At 41.4% G+C, this 17,449-nt stretch overlaps 1 protein-coding gene across 1 annotated transcript in view; it reads right to left on the reverse strand.

The window, feature by feature from the left end:
• LOC115481064 (leucine-rich repeat and fibronectin type III domain-containing protein 1-like protein) overlaps positions 1-17,449 on the reverse strand; it is a 363,511-nt gene that overhangs the window by 302,124 nt on the left and 43,938 nt on the right. The gene's annotated exons all lie outside the window — the stretch shown is intronic.

Raw genomic sequence — 17,449 nt, forward strand, 5'->3', positions numbered from 1 at the left:
AGGCTAGAGACGGGCTTTCACTGCTGCGATGGAGGCAGGGGAGCGAGGAGAATTGTTGAGGGTGGGTATGGATGGCTGGAGGGGGCCAGGGGAGCGAAGAGAATTGCTGGGTGGGTGTGAATGGCTGGAGGGGGGCAGGGGAGAGGAGAGAATCGCTGGGTGGGTATGGATGGCTGGAGAGGGGGCAGGGGAAAGGAGAGAATCGCTGGGTGGGTGTGGATGGCTGGAGGGGGGCAGGGGAGAGGAGAGAATTGCTGGGTTGTTGTGGATGGCTGGAGAGGGGCAGGGGAGAGGAGAGAATTGCTAGGTGGGTGTGGATGGCTGGAGGGGGCAGGGGAGAGGAGAGAATTGCTGGGTGTGTGTGGATGGCTGGAGGGGGCAGAGGAGAGAATCGCTGGGTGGGTATGGATGGCTGGAGGGGGGCAGGGGAGAGGAGAGTTGCTGAACATGGATGGAGGAGAGGGAAGGGAGAGAGAAGAAATGCTGGACAGAGATGGAGGGGAGGGAAGAGTGAGGAAGGAGATGAGATGAGGGAAAAGGAAGAGAGAAAAACTGCACATGGATGAAGAAAATAGGCAGAAGCTGGATCCACTGGACAGTCAAGTCTGCGGAGGACCCAGCTTTTACTTACGGATGTAGGACAAGAAATGAAGAAGAAAGGCAGAAAGTAAAGAAATAAATGGAAAGGAAGCCCTGGAAACGGAGTTAAGAGGACAGATAGCAGCAGAATTGGATACTGGGCCAGCATGATCAGAAAAACAAAGTCACCAGACAACAAAGGTAGAAAAGATCATTTTATTTTCATTATAGTGTTTGAAATATGTCCACTTTGAGAATCAAGTGCTCAACATTAAAAGTTTATATTTATTTACTTATTTATTTATGGCATTGTATCCCACATTAAACATGAATTAGGGTGTTTTGTGGCTCTACATGAGAATTGTGATGATATGATCCCTTGTTTCATATTGTTGACGGTCTGCATTTTCCGTATGGGTGGTATATTGGTGTATTAGGGTCTGCCTAGTGTTATGGTACAGTAAGGTTCTGAGTGTGTTTTTGCACAAAGTTGTGCATAGTGTTTTGCAGTTGAGCGATTGTGGTTAGTATATGCTTTGAGCAACCACTTTAGTCTTTGACATATGATACATATCTAATATCTAAATTTAATAAAAGGTATTGTGACTTTTATTTTTATTTATTTATTTTTTTCTGTGTGTTATCAGACAATTATGGATTTAAGCTCCACCCCTGGCCCCACCCCTAACACCGCCCCCTTCAGCCTCCTCAAACAGTTGGACCACCAACCGCCTATGGCTGCTTGTATGTTGAGTGGTGCTTAGATGGTGACTCTGGCTGTGAAGAAAAGTCTGTGTCCCTTATATGGCAAGTTAGATTAGGATGGTCTGGAGAGGACTTTGACGACAACTCCAGTAGTTGGAATGTAAGGACAATGCTGGGCGAACATCTACAGTCTATGCAGTGGTGTGCTGGAGCCTGTTCACACTGGCTCGCAATAGCAGGTTGTTAAATTTTTTAACATTTTGCCAGCCGGTTGTTCAGGCAGGGTGAGCTGGTTGTTGTTGTTCAAGAAGGGCTTTCCCTCCCGCTCCCTGTTGGGCTTTCCCTCCCCCAGGTCACAGGGTCCTGGCACATACCTGAAGGCAGCCACCCTGGTTGTCTAGTGGATTCTTCTGGGCAGGAAAGATTCCCGCTGCTGGCACTGACCCTCCTGCAGACGCATCGCTCTTTAAAAGTGGCTACCGAGACTTCCAGCAGCGGCCTCACGAGACTTCCGCTGAAGTCTTGCGAGGCCGCAGTTGTAAATCTCCCCAGCCATTTTAAAGAAGATGTTGAAGCGGGCAGGAAAGACTGGGGATCTTTCTTGCTCCGAAGAATCCACTAGTCCACCAGGGTGGCTTCAGTTCAGGTATGTGCCGGGACCCTGCGACTCGGGGGACTGGGCGAGCGGGGAGGAGGTCTGGAATAGTTAGGTAGGTCGGTGGGGTGGGGTGGGGAGGATACTATAAAAAATTGTTGAATTTGTATTTAATCTCACTTATTTTTTCAAACATGCTGGCTTGTGCATACGGATGTAGACAGAGAAAGTATAATAACGGAATAACTTTTAATAAATAGAGTAATAATTTGATATAAGTCGTAATCAGTGTGTCATTTGGAGAGGCTGGTTATAGGGACACCCTAACACGTGTTATATTCGTGCAGAGATTTTTTTTTCTCCTGGTAAAGGGCCACTAAAACAGACATCATGCTATGAGAATCAGGTGCTCAAAATTCAGAGTTTCTATCTATCTATTTATTTACTTATTTATGGCATTTTATCCCGCATTAAACATGAATTAGATAAGAACCTGGGAGCATTTAAAATCTTTTTTATTTTATCCTGGTGAGAGTAATGCATTGCTCCCCCAGGCTCTCTACCCGGGTATAGCCAGCCCTGCAATTGGGGGGGGGGGGTGCAGAGGTGGACTGGGGCCCCCAGTCCACCACTGTGCCCCCCCCCCCCCCCCCCCCCGAAATTGCAGGGCTGGCTATATCTGGGGAGAAAGCTTGTTGTTAAAAATTTACCAGCACACCACTGAATCTATGTCACACAAATAGCAAAGAAAGACCAGGATCAAGTATTTTTATACCACATTCATTGTTAGTTTAAGCATGAATTGGTAATGAGTGTATCTGTTGGGCAGATTGGGTGGACTCTTCAGGTTTTCATCTGCTTTCATCTACTATGTTACTATAAAGACTTTGATCATCCTTGAACTCCAGTCACTCCTTATAAGCTCTACAGGCAGTTCTTTGGATCCCAGCTGAATTTGGGTTCAATGGATCTTTTTCCCTACTGTACTTGAATATACATGGCGTTGATAGCTTTCAGGCTTGCAGGTAGTATAGAAGAAATTAAAATAAAAATAATTACAGAAATATCTCCTAGAGAAGTTCACTTGAGGCTCTAGTTCTATCTATATATAGGGGTCCTCCAGGAATCCTCCTGTCTTTCTCTTTTGTGTCCTGCTCCTCATGAACCTACTGGCTACTACTACTACTATTTAGTATTTCTATAGCGCTACAAGGCATAGTTCAGTGATCAGGTTGACATGGTAGAAAAAATAGGCCTGTGGTATGGCAGTACTACTGAGCTGGCTGTGAGAGCTCTGTCAGAGCTTTCAGTACAACTTCACAAAAGATAGTTGCCACTATAATCTTCCTTAACTGTAGGAATAGAGGATTTCCCTACCCCAGGTCTGCTTTCCACTCTCTCCTATGGGTTGGGCTTACTAGATGCTTTGTGGAAAATTACCAGATTTATTATCATACTGATTCCAGAGCACAGACTCTCCCTGCAAAACCCATGTCCAGAACTAGGGGTTAACACCAGACTTAGGTACATCCAGGTCACACAAACAACGCTAGCTTCTGGTAAACTGAGTTATTACATATGATAAGGGAGGCTCCATATCTGGGACTTAGAATGAAAGAAAAGAAGGAAAGAACTAAAAGGGAGAAATCAATATATCCGAGACAGGTTTAGTGAGGAAATGAAACAAGATAGGAGCAGACAGGAAATTGACAAATGCATAGCAACCACTGGAAGCCCAGGCCAAATATATTCCGTGTATTCAAAAAAGGAGGAAGGAAGACCAAACCACAGCCAGCATGGTTAAAAAGTGAGGTGAAGGAAGCTATTAGAGCTAAAAGAAAATCCTTCAGAAAATGGAAGGAGGAACCGACTGAAAATAATAAGAAACAGCAAAAGGAATGTCAAGTCAAATGTAAAGCACTGATAAGGAAGGCAAAGAGAGACTTTGAAAAAAAGATTGCGTTGGAGGCAAAAACACAGAGTAAACATTTTTTAAGGTATATTAAAAGCAAGAAGCCAAAGAATCAGTTGGACCGCTAGATGACCGAGGGGTAGAAGGGGCAATCAGGGAAGACAAAGTCATAGTGGAGAGATTAAATGAATTCTTTGCTTCACTGAGATTTGGGAGAGATATCAGTGACAGAAATGGTATTCAAAGCTGACGAGTCAGACAAATTGAATGAAATCTCTATAAGCCTGTAGGATGTAATGTCACAATTTGACAAATTAAAGAGTAACAAATCTCCTGGACTGGATTGTATTCATCCCAGAGTACTGATAGAATTGAAAAATGAACTTGTGGAACTATTGTTAGTAATATATAATTTATCTTTAAAATCAAGCGTGGTTCCGGAAGATTGGAGGGTGGCCAATGCAACACCAATTTTAAAAAAGGTTACAGAGGTAATCTGGGAAATTATAGACCGGTGAGCCTGACGTCGGTGCCAGGCAAAATGGTAGAGACTATTATAAAGAACAAAATTACAGAGCATATTTAAAAGCATGGATTAATGAGATCAAAGTCAACATGGATTTAGTGAAGGGAAATCTTGCCTCGCCAATCTATTACATTTCTTTGAAGAGGTGAACAAACGTGGATAAAGATGAGCTGGTAGATATAGAGGCACATTTTCAAAGCACTTTGGGAGGCTAAGTTCCATAGGTTTCTATGGAACTTTGGGAGGCTAAGTGCTTTGAAAATGAGCCTCATTGTGTATCTGGATGTTCAAAAGATGTTTGACAAAGTACCTCATGAAAGACTTCAGAGCAAATTGGAAAGTCATGAAATAGGAGGTAGTGCCCTATTGTGGATTAAAAACTGGTTAAAAGATAGAAAACAGAGAGTAGGGTTAAATGGTCATTATTCTTAATGGAGAAGGGTAGATGGTGGAGTGCCCCAGGGGTCTGTGTTGGGACCGCTTCTTTTTAACATATTTATAAATGATCTAGACATGGGAGTAACTAGTGAGGTAATTAAATTTGCTGATGACACAAAGTTATTCAAAGTCGTTAAATTGTAAGAGGATTGTGAAAAATTACAAGCGGACCTTACGAGACTGGGAGACTGGGTGTCTAAATGACAGATGACGTTTAATGTGAGCAAGTGCAAAGTGATGCATGTGGGAAACAGGAACCCGAATTATAGCTACGTCATGCAAGGTTGCACGTTAGGAGTCATGGACCAAGAAAGGGATCTAGGTGTCGTCGTTGATGATACGTTGAAACCTTCTGCTCAGTGTGCTGCTGTGGCTAAGAAAGCAAATAGAATGTTAGGTATTATTAGGAAAGGAATGGAAAACAAAAATGAGGATGTTATAATGCCTTTGTATTGCTCCATGGTGCGACTGCATCTCGAATATTGTGTTCAATTCTGGTCGCCGCATCTCAAAAAAGATATAGTGGAATTAGAAAAGGTGCAGAGAAGGGCGACGAAAATGATAAAGGGGATGGGACGACTTCCCTATGAGGAAAGGCTAAAGCAGCTAGGGCTCTTCAGCTTGGAGAAAAGATGGCTGAGGGGAGATATGATAGAGGTCTATAAAATAATGAGTGGAGTTGAATGGGTAGATGTGAAGCGTCTGTTCACGCTTTCCAAAAATACTAGGACTAGGGGGCATGCGATGAAACTACAATGTAGTAAATTTAAAACGAATCGGAGAAACTTTTTCTTCACTCAACGTGTAATTAAACTCTGGAATTCGTTGCCAGAGAATGTGGTAAAGGTGGTTAGCTTAGCGGAGTTTAAAAAAGGTTTGGACGGCTTCCTAAAGGAAAAGTCCATAGACTGTTATTAAATGGACTTGGGGAAAATCCACTATATCTGGGATAAGCTGTATAAAATGTTTTGTATATTTTGGGGATCTTGCCGGGTATTTGTGACCTGGATAGGCCGCTGTTGGAAACAGGATGCTGGGCTCGATGGACCTTTGGTCTTTCCCAGTATGGCAATACTTATGTACTTATGAGAGCTTGGAACAAGTACATAGGATCTCTAAGGAAGTGATAGGGACAGTAGATGGCGTGGAAGGGCAGACTGGATAGGCCTGCCTACATTTTTCTGTTTCTATGTGTGTCGACTAAAAAAAATATTTGAGTCCTGCCCTAGAGCCTCAATATTTAGAAAGCAAAACAACATGCAGATCTTTCCAAATATGTACCCTGGAAGCACCTTTACAAAACCTCACTCATTGACCTTCAATCTCAAACATGGCAATGAATCTCACTCTTTGGAATGGGCCACCCTTGACATCTCTTAATTGTGTAGTAATGAAATGTCGGCCCTCTGATTTCATGATCACACTATTATGTCTCTCACCTCTCTCCTTCACTTTTGCTCTCATTTCCTCCCTTGCTTTTGCCTCTTGCCTTTCCTGCTTATTCTCACCCTATCCCTTGTTTTCAACTCTTACTTCCCTCCTTCCCTCTCTCCCTCCCTCCCTGGAGTACTGAAACAGATAACAAGTGTGTGTGTGGGGGGGGGGGGGGGGGGGAGCATTGAGGTGGGGCCCCAGGCATTGGAGATCCCCTAACAAGGTCCTCCATTTCTATAAGCCAATATATGTAATCTCACAATTCTTGGATGCTTTAATTTCCATGTTAATGAACTATCCTCGAGGACTGTATGTAAGAATGTTCATCATGTACTATCATCATTACACTGGGTCTGAATTACTCAGGAACCAATACATATTACAGGACACACCATTTATGGCATCTGATAATCACAAGCTGAATTGCAAACAGGTTCCTTTGTTGATTGTGCTATCAATTTGTTCACCAGGTTGAGGTATATGAAATCACTTAAGAATGCTCACCTAGCTCAGACATGCTCATTATAATGTTAAACAATTGAAAGGTAGCTGGTTATCTAAAATGGATCTAGTCTCATGTGAAAACACCAAAGAGACAGTGAACCATGGTTTTTAACACACTTGAAAGAACACTAGATGAAATGGCTGCAGTACAGAAAATTCCTATCAAGAGGAGGTTATTATGCTTCTAGTTATCTTCCTGCCAAAATGCACAAAAAAAAAGAAGTTGGAACAGCTTGAAAAACATTGGCAAAAGCTTTGAATAAACGATACACTGATATAGTATATGAGGGTCCTTTTACTAAGGCGCGTAGGCACCTACGCGCATCTAACGCGTGTGAATTTGGAACTACCACCTGGCTACTGTGAGCCCTGGGCAGTAATTCAATTTTTTACATGCGTCCAATATGCGCGGCAGAAAATATTTTTTATTTTTTACCATGTGGCGCTAACTGGGCGATAATCAGCAGTGTACACACACTCAGGTCCTAAATGGACGCACACCAATTTTTATTTTGCCACACGTCCATTTTCGGCAAAAAAAGGCCTTTTTTATGCAGGTGCGCTGAAAAATGGACATGCGGGCATCCAATACACATGCCTACACCAGCGCAGGCCACTTTACGGCGCACCTTAGCAAAAGAACCCCTGAATCAGTTAAGATCATATACAGAACACACAAGCATTGAAAAGAAGGCATACTACACTATGGAAATTCCTAGAACTTTGGAATAGTGAGAAATTAACGCAAATTAATACTAGTCTAAATAATCATATACAGTGTGGCACATTCACTGATTCCTTGTGAAAGAAAGTTAATACCATCTGTTCAAGCCTTCCACCTGATCCTGATAACCCCATACCAGCTATTGAAGATGATCATATACATAGGAAGAATTTTTCAACTCGCTGTGCTAAAGAAATTGAGAGAACCCCAAGTGGAGATTGAACAACTCTTCCTGCCCTTTTAAACCTTGCTTTACCTTGATGCTAAGCTGCAATTATAAGCTAATTATTATGATTAGCTTATGCCATTACCAGAAGGATGTTTACTTGCCTTATTGAAGTAAGCATGTGTCTGTTCTATATTGAAAAAAAAATCAAATTTAGACCTGACTGAGCCTTCTAATTTACATCCAATATCTAGGGCTTGCCTACAATTGAGAAACTCTGCTTTTTGAACATGTCACCTCTTTGTCTACCCTCCTTTTCAGCCCTTACTCATTTGTGAACATGGCACTCTACAATGAGTCTGCACAAGGCTCTTCACCCCTCTGTATCCCTCACAGGCTACCACTGTCAATATCTTTGCTTCCTGCAGGGGGGCGCAGGCAACCTTAGCTCTGTCCCTGCTCCCATTCTCTGTAATTGCTCATGCTGTGTTAGGTGAAATATTGGTCTGAAGTCAGACCAGTTAACTGAAGATTAAAAATTATAATCATGAGATTAATTGCAATTACATTTTTCAATCATCCAACAGGCTTAATTAATTCATAGCTTAGTGTATGTTAAATCACTTTAGTGTGTAAAAAAATTTAAAGCGTACTAACAAACCAATGCACATCCCTAAAGTACGAAAAAGTGATTCAAATTAGTAACATAGCAGTATAGTAAAAGATGGCGGATAAAGACCCCCACAGTGTGCCAAACATGTTCTTGCATGTCATTACTGAACAAAAATGAATAGAGAAAACACATTTCTTTTTTTTTTCTTTCATTTTCTGATAATAGTGTGCAATTTTAAAGAGTGTGCACTATGTGCAAAGAGGGCCAACTCTTTTCCTGATAGTGTGTCCATTAAAACCATTGTGCATCTGTGAATGATGGCCATACCATTAGGAAAAGAGTGTGTGCTCTTTCGATGCAGTGTGCACTATTTGCACTCTCTTTGCAAATAGTGCACACTCTTTTGAAAGAGCACATACTGAACCACTTTGTGATGATAAAATGGTGAAACAAAAACATAAAATAAACATTCCCAGACACGACACTAATGAAAAATTGTCTGCCTTCCTATCCATCCTGGAACTGGCTATTGGCTATGAGAAATAAGTACATAAGTATTGCCACACTGGGACAGACCAAAGGTCCATCAAGCCTTGCATCCTGTTTCCAACAGTGGCCAATCCAGATCACGAGTACCTGGCAAGATCCCCAAAAAGTTCAATACATTTTATGCTGCTTATCCCAGAAATAAGCAGTGGATTTTCCCCAAGTCATTTTAATAATGGTCTAGGGGACTTTTCCTTTAGGACGCCGTCCAAACCTTTTTTTTAAACCCCGTTAAGCTAACCGCCTTTACCACATTCTCTGGCAACAAATTCCAGAGTTTAATTATACGTTGAGTGAAGAAAATTTTCTTCAATTCGTGTTAAATTTACTACTTTGTAGCTTCATCGCATGCTCCCTAGTCCTAGTAATTTTGGAAAGAATAAACAAATGATTCACATCTACCTGTTCCACTCCACTCATTATTTTATAGACCTCTATCATATCTCCCCTCAGATACATGCAACACTGTAGCTTTGAGACTGACTGCACTTGTTCAGTGAGGACTAAGGAAGTTTAATTGACCGGAGAGGGTGGGAGCATGCTTGGCCCATTATCTGGCCTGAAGCCAGTAGGCTGAGCTTGCCACCATATTGAGTCACCCAAAACAATAGCAAATTCTTATTAGAAATAAGGACTGTCTATGTGTGGCTTGGCATGGACCAAAACATTGCTTTGCTTTGAGTGTATCAAGATGGTGGCTACGGCTTTAACCTTGTCACATGACGCTGTTTCCTGTCAATTAAACCTTCTTGGTGAGGACTGATGATATCCCAGAGAAGAAAGGAGAACTGAATGAAGTTAGGAAGCCTAGACAAGGATCATAAGCCTGGACAATGCATGAATGGCCTCTATTGACTTATGTACAGATGGTATTGCTCATTGATCCTGGAAGGAATTAATTCTTCAGTAAAGCTTCTTTTGATTTGAACAAATAAACTTGTCTGGACACTGGATTTCTTTTGGAGTGACTTTGAGGCTAATCTACAAAGCTAGAGCAGATAGAAGCATTCAGTTTGTACAATGTCTGCACACAATGATCTCAGCGCACAATGCAGGAAAGGGTTTTGCGCAGAAGCTAACCCTATCTTTGATGAATTAGCACAATTTACATGCAGTCATCACAAACTTCACCCCAACAGATGGGAGTTTGTGCTAACCATAGCATTGAAACCACCATAACCACTCTAGTTAGCGAATTACAGTAGAACACCGATTATCCGGACTGTCCTCTGCAGAGGGTGGTCCGGATAATCATAAATCTGGATAATTGGACATATCAAATTTCTGTAAAGAAAACAAGATTACAGCATTGCATATTAAACATTAGTTTTATTTTCATCAATATGTTTGCAGAAAAAAAGTAGTTCTAATCAAAAAGTACTGTTTTTAAAAGTAAAGTACAGTGTAGTGCTGTATTTCTTGTACATCCTGTATATACACTACTGTACACTAAAAAAAGAATTAATTCAAGGCCAATTTTCATTTCTTTGCTGCAAGATCACGTAGTCTTTTCAGAAAAAGGAGCTGGATTGTACTGCTTTCTTCCTGTTTTCCAGCCAAGCCATCGCTGTGTTTAAACATTCAAAGGCTTCTGCATGTGCTGGTCCTGCATCAGCATCAACCTGGTGATCATCATCAGTTTCTGATTCTTCATGTTCCTTGTCCTGTACTGATTCCACAATTTCACCATCTGTTATGATCTGATCCCCTGGATCATTTGCATCACTGTATATCCATTTGCTGATATTCTCAACATCACAATCAGAGCAACCAGGAACCTGTAGAAGATCTCTGGCAATGTTTTCAAGGACATCATCTTCTTCTTTTCCCTCTCCAGGTCTTCTTTTTTGTTTAGAATTATGGTCCAATGCGTTTTTCAGGGTTTGGTTTTTAACATGATTCCAAGCATCAGCAACCATGTAGGAACAATCTTTTAAGTCCAATTCTCTTATGAATTGGATCATGCCACTTTCAGTTTCACTGCCAGCCAAAATAAACTTTTTTAGCAGTTGTTTCCTGTAAAGTCGTTCAATGAAACAATAACTCCTTGATCTATTGGCTGCATTAAAGATGTCACACTTGGTGGCAAAAAGAGCACTTTGAATCTACCTTCCTTCGTAGGATGTGAAGGTGCATTGTCCAACAACAAAATGAAATCTCCTTGTTTTCCTGTACAAAGCTGAAATCTTTTCACCTCCAATATGAAGCAAGTGTTGTACCAGTCAAGGAAAACCTCACAACTGATCCATGTTTTTTTTTTTTTTTGGCTTCTGTAGAACAATTGAAGGTTATGTATGTTTTTGAACGCACAAGGATTTTTAGATTTACCAATTAGCAGTAACTCCGACATGACTATCAGTTGCATATGCTCTTGACTTAATGTAAGCCGCATTGCGCCTGCTTATGTGGGAAAATGTGGGGTAAAAATGCACCAAATAAATAAATAAAAATTCTCCCAACCAACAGTATGACATGTTCTTTAGATGACTTAAATCCAGGAGCAGATTGCTCCTTGTGACTATCCAGTGATTTACTGGGGAGTGATTTCCAATTCAGACCTGTTTCATCTGCATTATAAACACAATCAGGGTCATAGTTCTTGACAAGATCATTAAATTGAAGAAGAAAGTCATTAACCGCTGGTAAATTTGCAGAAAGTTTCTCATCATGGATTTCAATTTGCCTTATTCCATGGTGGTGTTTGAAATGTCGAAGCCATCCAGTGCTGGTTTTGAAGTCTGAATCCCCCTGAAGTTGCTTATTGAAAAACATTGCTTTTTCAGCTAATAAGTGGCCCAGAAATAGGGTGGCCCAAGGATCTTTTTAGTAGGAACCAAAGATATAGAGCTTTATCTACCTTTTCAATAGACGTAGTTTACAATAGCATCACTTTGTCCTTTTATGTCAGATACTGTTGATGTTCCTACACCATATTCTTCTGCCAAATTTTTCCCCAACACTCTCTTTCTTAATTTCTCCACAATATCAATTTTCTCTTTTAATGACAAAACATGCCTTTTTTGCTTTTTTTCCATTTCCAAGCAGCAATAGCAAGGCTGTTTCCTCTGCCACGTCTCCACAAACAGTGATAGCAAGACTGTTTCCTCTGCCATGACCCCGCAAGCAGCGATAGCAAGACTGTTTCCTCTGCCATATCCCCGCAAGCAGTGATAGCAAGACTGTTTCTTCTGCCTTGTCCCTGCAAGAGTAAGGCAGAAAGGGCTTTTTTCTGCTGTGTATGAGTCAGGAAAGGGCCGGAAAAGGAAAGGCAGGGCTTTTCTCTGTGTGGACTGCGAGGATGTGCTGGGAAGGTATTGGAGGATAATGGGTCCGGATAACTGGAAATCCGGATGATTGGCGTTCGGATAATCAGTGTTCTACTGTACATATTTTCCTTGATTCTAGCCAGATTGTCCTTCTTGTTTCTCTTGATGTATCTACTGCCTTTGATCTCATTGATCACACTCTTCTCCTGGCTCATCTTAACTCCATTGGTATTTCTGGTTCTCTACTTCAGTGGTGTACTTCTTTTCTTGCTGGAAGGAGTTTTCAGGTTTTTACATTTGCAGTCTTTCTGCTTGAGCATGGTGTTCCCCAAGGTTCTATCTTCTCTCCACTGCTATTCAATATTTTTCTACATCCTCTGGCTCTTCTTATACAGGATTTCAATATCAAATTCTCTTTTTTTATACAGATGATATTCTCTTAGTTTTCCCAGTGGTCCCTTACAATCCAGATCTCTAAGCTTTACAATCCTGTTTGTTCACATTATCAACTTGGCTTACCACCCATAAAATTGTTTTCAACCCAGCAAAGACTACTACCTGTTGGATTTCTGGAGTCCTGCCAGCTCCTACCGCTCCACTCTCTTTGTTCAATGTTTCTTTCATACCTGTTCAATCTTTTTGATATCTGGGTATCATCATTGATTTCACACTTTCCTTTGATTCTCAAGTTTCTGCTATTATGTTGAAGGGTTTCTATTGGTTATGCCATTTCCAATCGATTAGACAATTCATAGATTCTACTTCTCTTCGCACTCTTATTCATACATTTGTTATCTCACATCCCAACTACTGTAATTCAACTCTTTGCAGAATTTTGTCTTCTCCCCTTCATAGATTACAAACATTACATACTTCTGCAACATGCTTTTTGTGTAAGGCTCGAAAATATGACAATATCCTCTTTTTTTTCTGCAACTGCACTGGCTTCCTGTGCAATACAGATGTTTGTTTAAGGTTTTGTGCCTAACCCACAAAGTCTTATACCTTCGTACCCCAGCTTACCTGGCTTTTATAGTGATACCCCTACAATCCTTCTCATGCGCTCTGCTCATTAGATTCTCACTGATTAGTTCTCCAGTTCTCCCCTCTCCCAAGATTGTACACTGGTTCCTCTGCTTTTTATTTTCTTGCTCCCTCACTCTGGAATTCCATCCCCCTTTATATCGGATCCAAACTTATTTCCTAAGTTTAAGGTTTTGTTGAAAACTTATTTGTTTGATAAAGTGGAGTGGAGGAGTGGCCTAGTGGTTAGGGTGGTGGACTTTGGTCCTGAGAAGCTGAGTTCAATTCCCACTTCTGGCACAGGCAGCTCCTTGTGACTCTGGGCAAGTCACTTAACCCTCCATTGCCCCATGTAAGCCACATTGAGCCTGCCATGAGTGGGAAAGCGCAGGGTACAAATGTAACAAAAAAAAGCTTTCAAACTACCACCATGATGTTTTTAGGTTACATGATGGTCTGTCTATCCCAACAGCTCAATGTGTGCTCCTAGACCTTTACAGAGTATGTATGAATGGTTCTTATTGACTGATCTTCTTCTTTCCTATTTTATTCAGGCGTTCTTTCCTATTTTAAAATTTGTTTTTTAATAGCAAGATATCAAGCCTTTTAATAAATATAAACAAACACACAGAATATTAAAATGATGCATATAAGGCTGAACACAATGCTGGGCTTTTAACGCCAGATCTGAGGAAGCTTGGATGGGTTATTTTGTTCTTCTGTAGTAGCATCCTTGAGAAATTAATACTTGTTCTTTTTCCTGCAAACATACAGGATGTCAACTTTTTGTGGCCTCCAAAAAGAGCATGGGTTAAATAAAATACAACTAGTAAGATCAGCGATATCACAAACTACAGACCAGTAGCTTCAATACCACTATTGACCAAAATGATGGAGGGTCTGGTAGCACAGCAACTAATGGAATACTTGGCAAAATTTTCAATCCTTCATAAATCCCAATCAGGTTTCAAACCACAACACAGCACTGAGAATGGTCATAACCACCCTAATAACGAATTTCAGAAGCTTAATATGCCAAGGACAGAATATATTATTACTACAATTCAATATGTCAAGTGTATTCAACCTAGTAGACCACACAACACTAATGGCCCTGATCGACAACATGGAAATCAGTGGTGCAGTGGATCAGATCCTACATTGTAAAGATGTCTAACTAGATATCAGCCTTTTGGATCTTTGAGTGTGGGGTACCCACAAGGTTCCCCAATATCACCAATATTGTTCAGTGTAATGATGGCATCACTCAGAAAACAATTGGAATTAATGGGCTTCAAACCATTCACAGATGATGTCACCATTTACATACCTTTTAACAACAGCATCACAGAAATACTGGATAATGTTAAAAAAGGCCTGGACCTTATGGAAAACTAGGCAACAACTTTCAAACTCAGAGACAAAACCAAATTTTGTCCAGCCCGCACAACCCCCACACCTCACCAAAACTTTGTAATCAACTATCAAGCATACCAAATCGAAACACAACTAAAAATATTGGGAATTATTCTCGACAAACATCTATCATTGGACACTCATCTATCATTGGACACTCAAATATTGGCAGTAACATCAAAATGCTTCAGAATACTATGGAAACTGTGAAGGATCAGAGACTATTTTCCTAGACAATCATTCTGGATATTGGTACAATTGATGATACTATCACAACTAGACTACTGTAATGCAGCATATGTAGGGTGTATGGAAAACAATCCAAACATGACAGCAAGACTGATATTCAACAAGTTGAAATACTCCACTGCTCAAAATACTACACTGGCTGCCAATCAAGGCAAAACTACTCTTCAAAGTTAGTACCCTCATTTTCAAGAGACTATTTGGAATGGTTCCTGAATATATGCTAGATATGATTGAACTAGCCCCAAGAAATGCAAGCCAAGAGACCAGAGGTTACTTACTTCTTCACCTACTCAACTGCAGAAACATAACTTACAAAACCATCTACATTGCAGGATTTAGTTACCTGGATTCCAAATGGTGGAACTCAATACTAAAAGCCACAAGAAGCATCACTAACTAACTTCAGTTCAGAAAAGAACTGAAAACCTACCTCTTCAAAAAATTCTATAGTTAACCACATAAGCTATCAATGTCCTTTCTACGTCCTAACTATAAAACATTATTGTAATATCACCAAACTGTAAATTGTAAGCCACTTTGAACTGAAGCTTGCTTTTGGATAACAATGGGATACAAGAATGCATAGTAAATAAATAAAGACAGAATGGGAGAGGTGACGTTTCAGCACACATCTGAACATATGCTGGAATGCTATTCTCCAAATAAATATTGTCATCACAAAAATTTTATACACAGAATAGCATTCCAGCACATCAAAGATGTATGCTGATATGCTTTTCTGATCAGACATGCACACAGCACCCGCAGCGCAGAACCTTTTGCTCATGTATCTGATATGCTATCCTTGATCAGTGAACAAGTTTTGCTCAGGTCTTATTTGCATATAATGTATTTACTGCATTGGCAAGCAAAAATTGGGTGTTAACACTTTTGTTATAAAGCTGTGCGCCAGAGCTGACTCAAGAAAGTGGTTACCTAAGCCGGGCCCCCTCCCCCAACTACCTCCCTCCTCCCACCTCCTGCAGCTTCGGTATCTCTACCCTTCCGCCCTTGGTCCAATCTCTTTCCCCCTCCCTGCAGGTCCAACACTGCTCCCTCACCTTTCTCATTCCCCTGTAAAGTTTACATTGGTTGCTGGAGGCAGCAGCAGCATGACAGGATATCTTCAGCCTGCCCCTGAGTCTTCTCTCTGCTGCATCCCGCCCACACAAAATTGCATCAGAGGAGGCAGGATGCAGTAGGGGCTGGACAAAGGCAGCCTGACATGCTGCTGCCACTGGCGACCAATGTAAACTTTACAGGGCCGCGGGGGAGTGAGAGAGATGAGGGAGCAGTGCTGGACCCACGGGGAGGGGGAAGACAGAAGGGGTGAGACCAGACTGAGGGGAAGGGGAAAGAAAAGGCTTAACCTGTAGACCAGGGGAGGTGAGAGGCTGGGTATTTTGGCACCCTTAATCCTCAGCGTCCTGGGCCAGAGCCTCACTCAGTCCAATGGTTAAGCCATCCCTGCTGTGAGTTAAGCCATTGGACCAAGCTTTCCGCATCTGCCCCTGTGTTGTCTCTGGAAGTTGATAGGATGAGTTTCACAGAGGAAAAACTCTAGGAAAGCTGTTCCCTGTCTCCTCTATCCCCCCCCCCCCCCCCCCCAATCCATCCAGCAGGACCCAAGGGGCCTGGGATGGTTACCCTGTTCCCTGAAGAGGTGTTGTTCCAAGGTTACAATTGCTAAACATATTTGGGCAAGTTTGTTTGACAGAATGCATGAAGACAGTTTTTTCAAGGCAGCAGCTGAAGGAAGTGAATCTGGCAATGAGGCAAGAGGGAGACAGCAAAAGCAAACAAGTTCTCTAAAATGATATTTTAATATTAAAACCAGGCTGTGCGTTGTTGATAGGCATGTTAACTTTCCATACTTATTTACTCTCTGAGGGCTAGGAAGGAAAAGCTATCAGGATGATAGAACAGTATTATAAACACTGCAGAAACAGAAGCAGCTGATACAATGAGCAGGTAATTTCATAAAGGAATATTCACAAGCACAAAAATTGCCTAAAGATTACAGACATGAAAATATACACAGTTACAAGGCAATACATACTTTTAAACATGTCGGCATGTTCAGGAACCAAGTTTGTGTAGGACAAAAATGGAGTTACAATTTACCAGGTCAATATTCAAAACGATTTAACTGGCCAAGAGCATTTTCTGACCATTTAAATCACTTGTTCAGGGCTAACCGGTCATTTCCAGTAACAGTTAACTGGTTAGTGTCCAGTTAGTGCCTATCTCAAAACTGGCTATTTTGTGGGCATTCCAGGAGTGGAGGAGGAGGGGATTCTGTGGTTACAATCAACATGGTTTTACATATTAATATTATCTAATATTATTATTACAAATCTATATAAATAAAATCCCCCCCTCAGACGTTCTGAAGCTCACTCCATCTGTCCTGAACTCCTGTCCTCCTAGTAGGCTAGGCTATTCGGACTACTCACCCTCAGTCTCAGCCACGCCCATCTGGGCCATAGGCCACGCCCCATCTGCACATAAAAAGCACCCTCAACGTTCTAAAGCACACTCTGAGGCTTCAACAGTTCGTATGTTCGAAGCTCTGTAACCATTTTTAAGCACACTACATCTCTGCCCCACCCTGACCTATCAGAGAAGGGAGGAGTGTCACAGCTGCACCGCTCTGACCTATCAAAGGGAACTGAAACAGGAAAAGGGAGGAGTGTCACACTGAATGACGGACCTATGAGAGGGAAGTCAAATCGAAGAAGGGAGGAGCGTCA

Source organism: Microcaecilia unicolor, chromosome 11 (genome assembly GCF_901765095.1).
Source record: "Microcaecilia unicolor chromosome 11, aMicUni1.1, whole genome shotgun sequence".
Taxonomy (NCBI): Eukaryota; Metazoa; Chordata; class Amphibia; order Gymnophiona; family Siphonopidae; genus Microcaecilia; species Microcaecilia unicolor.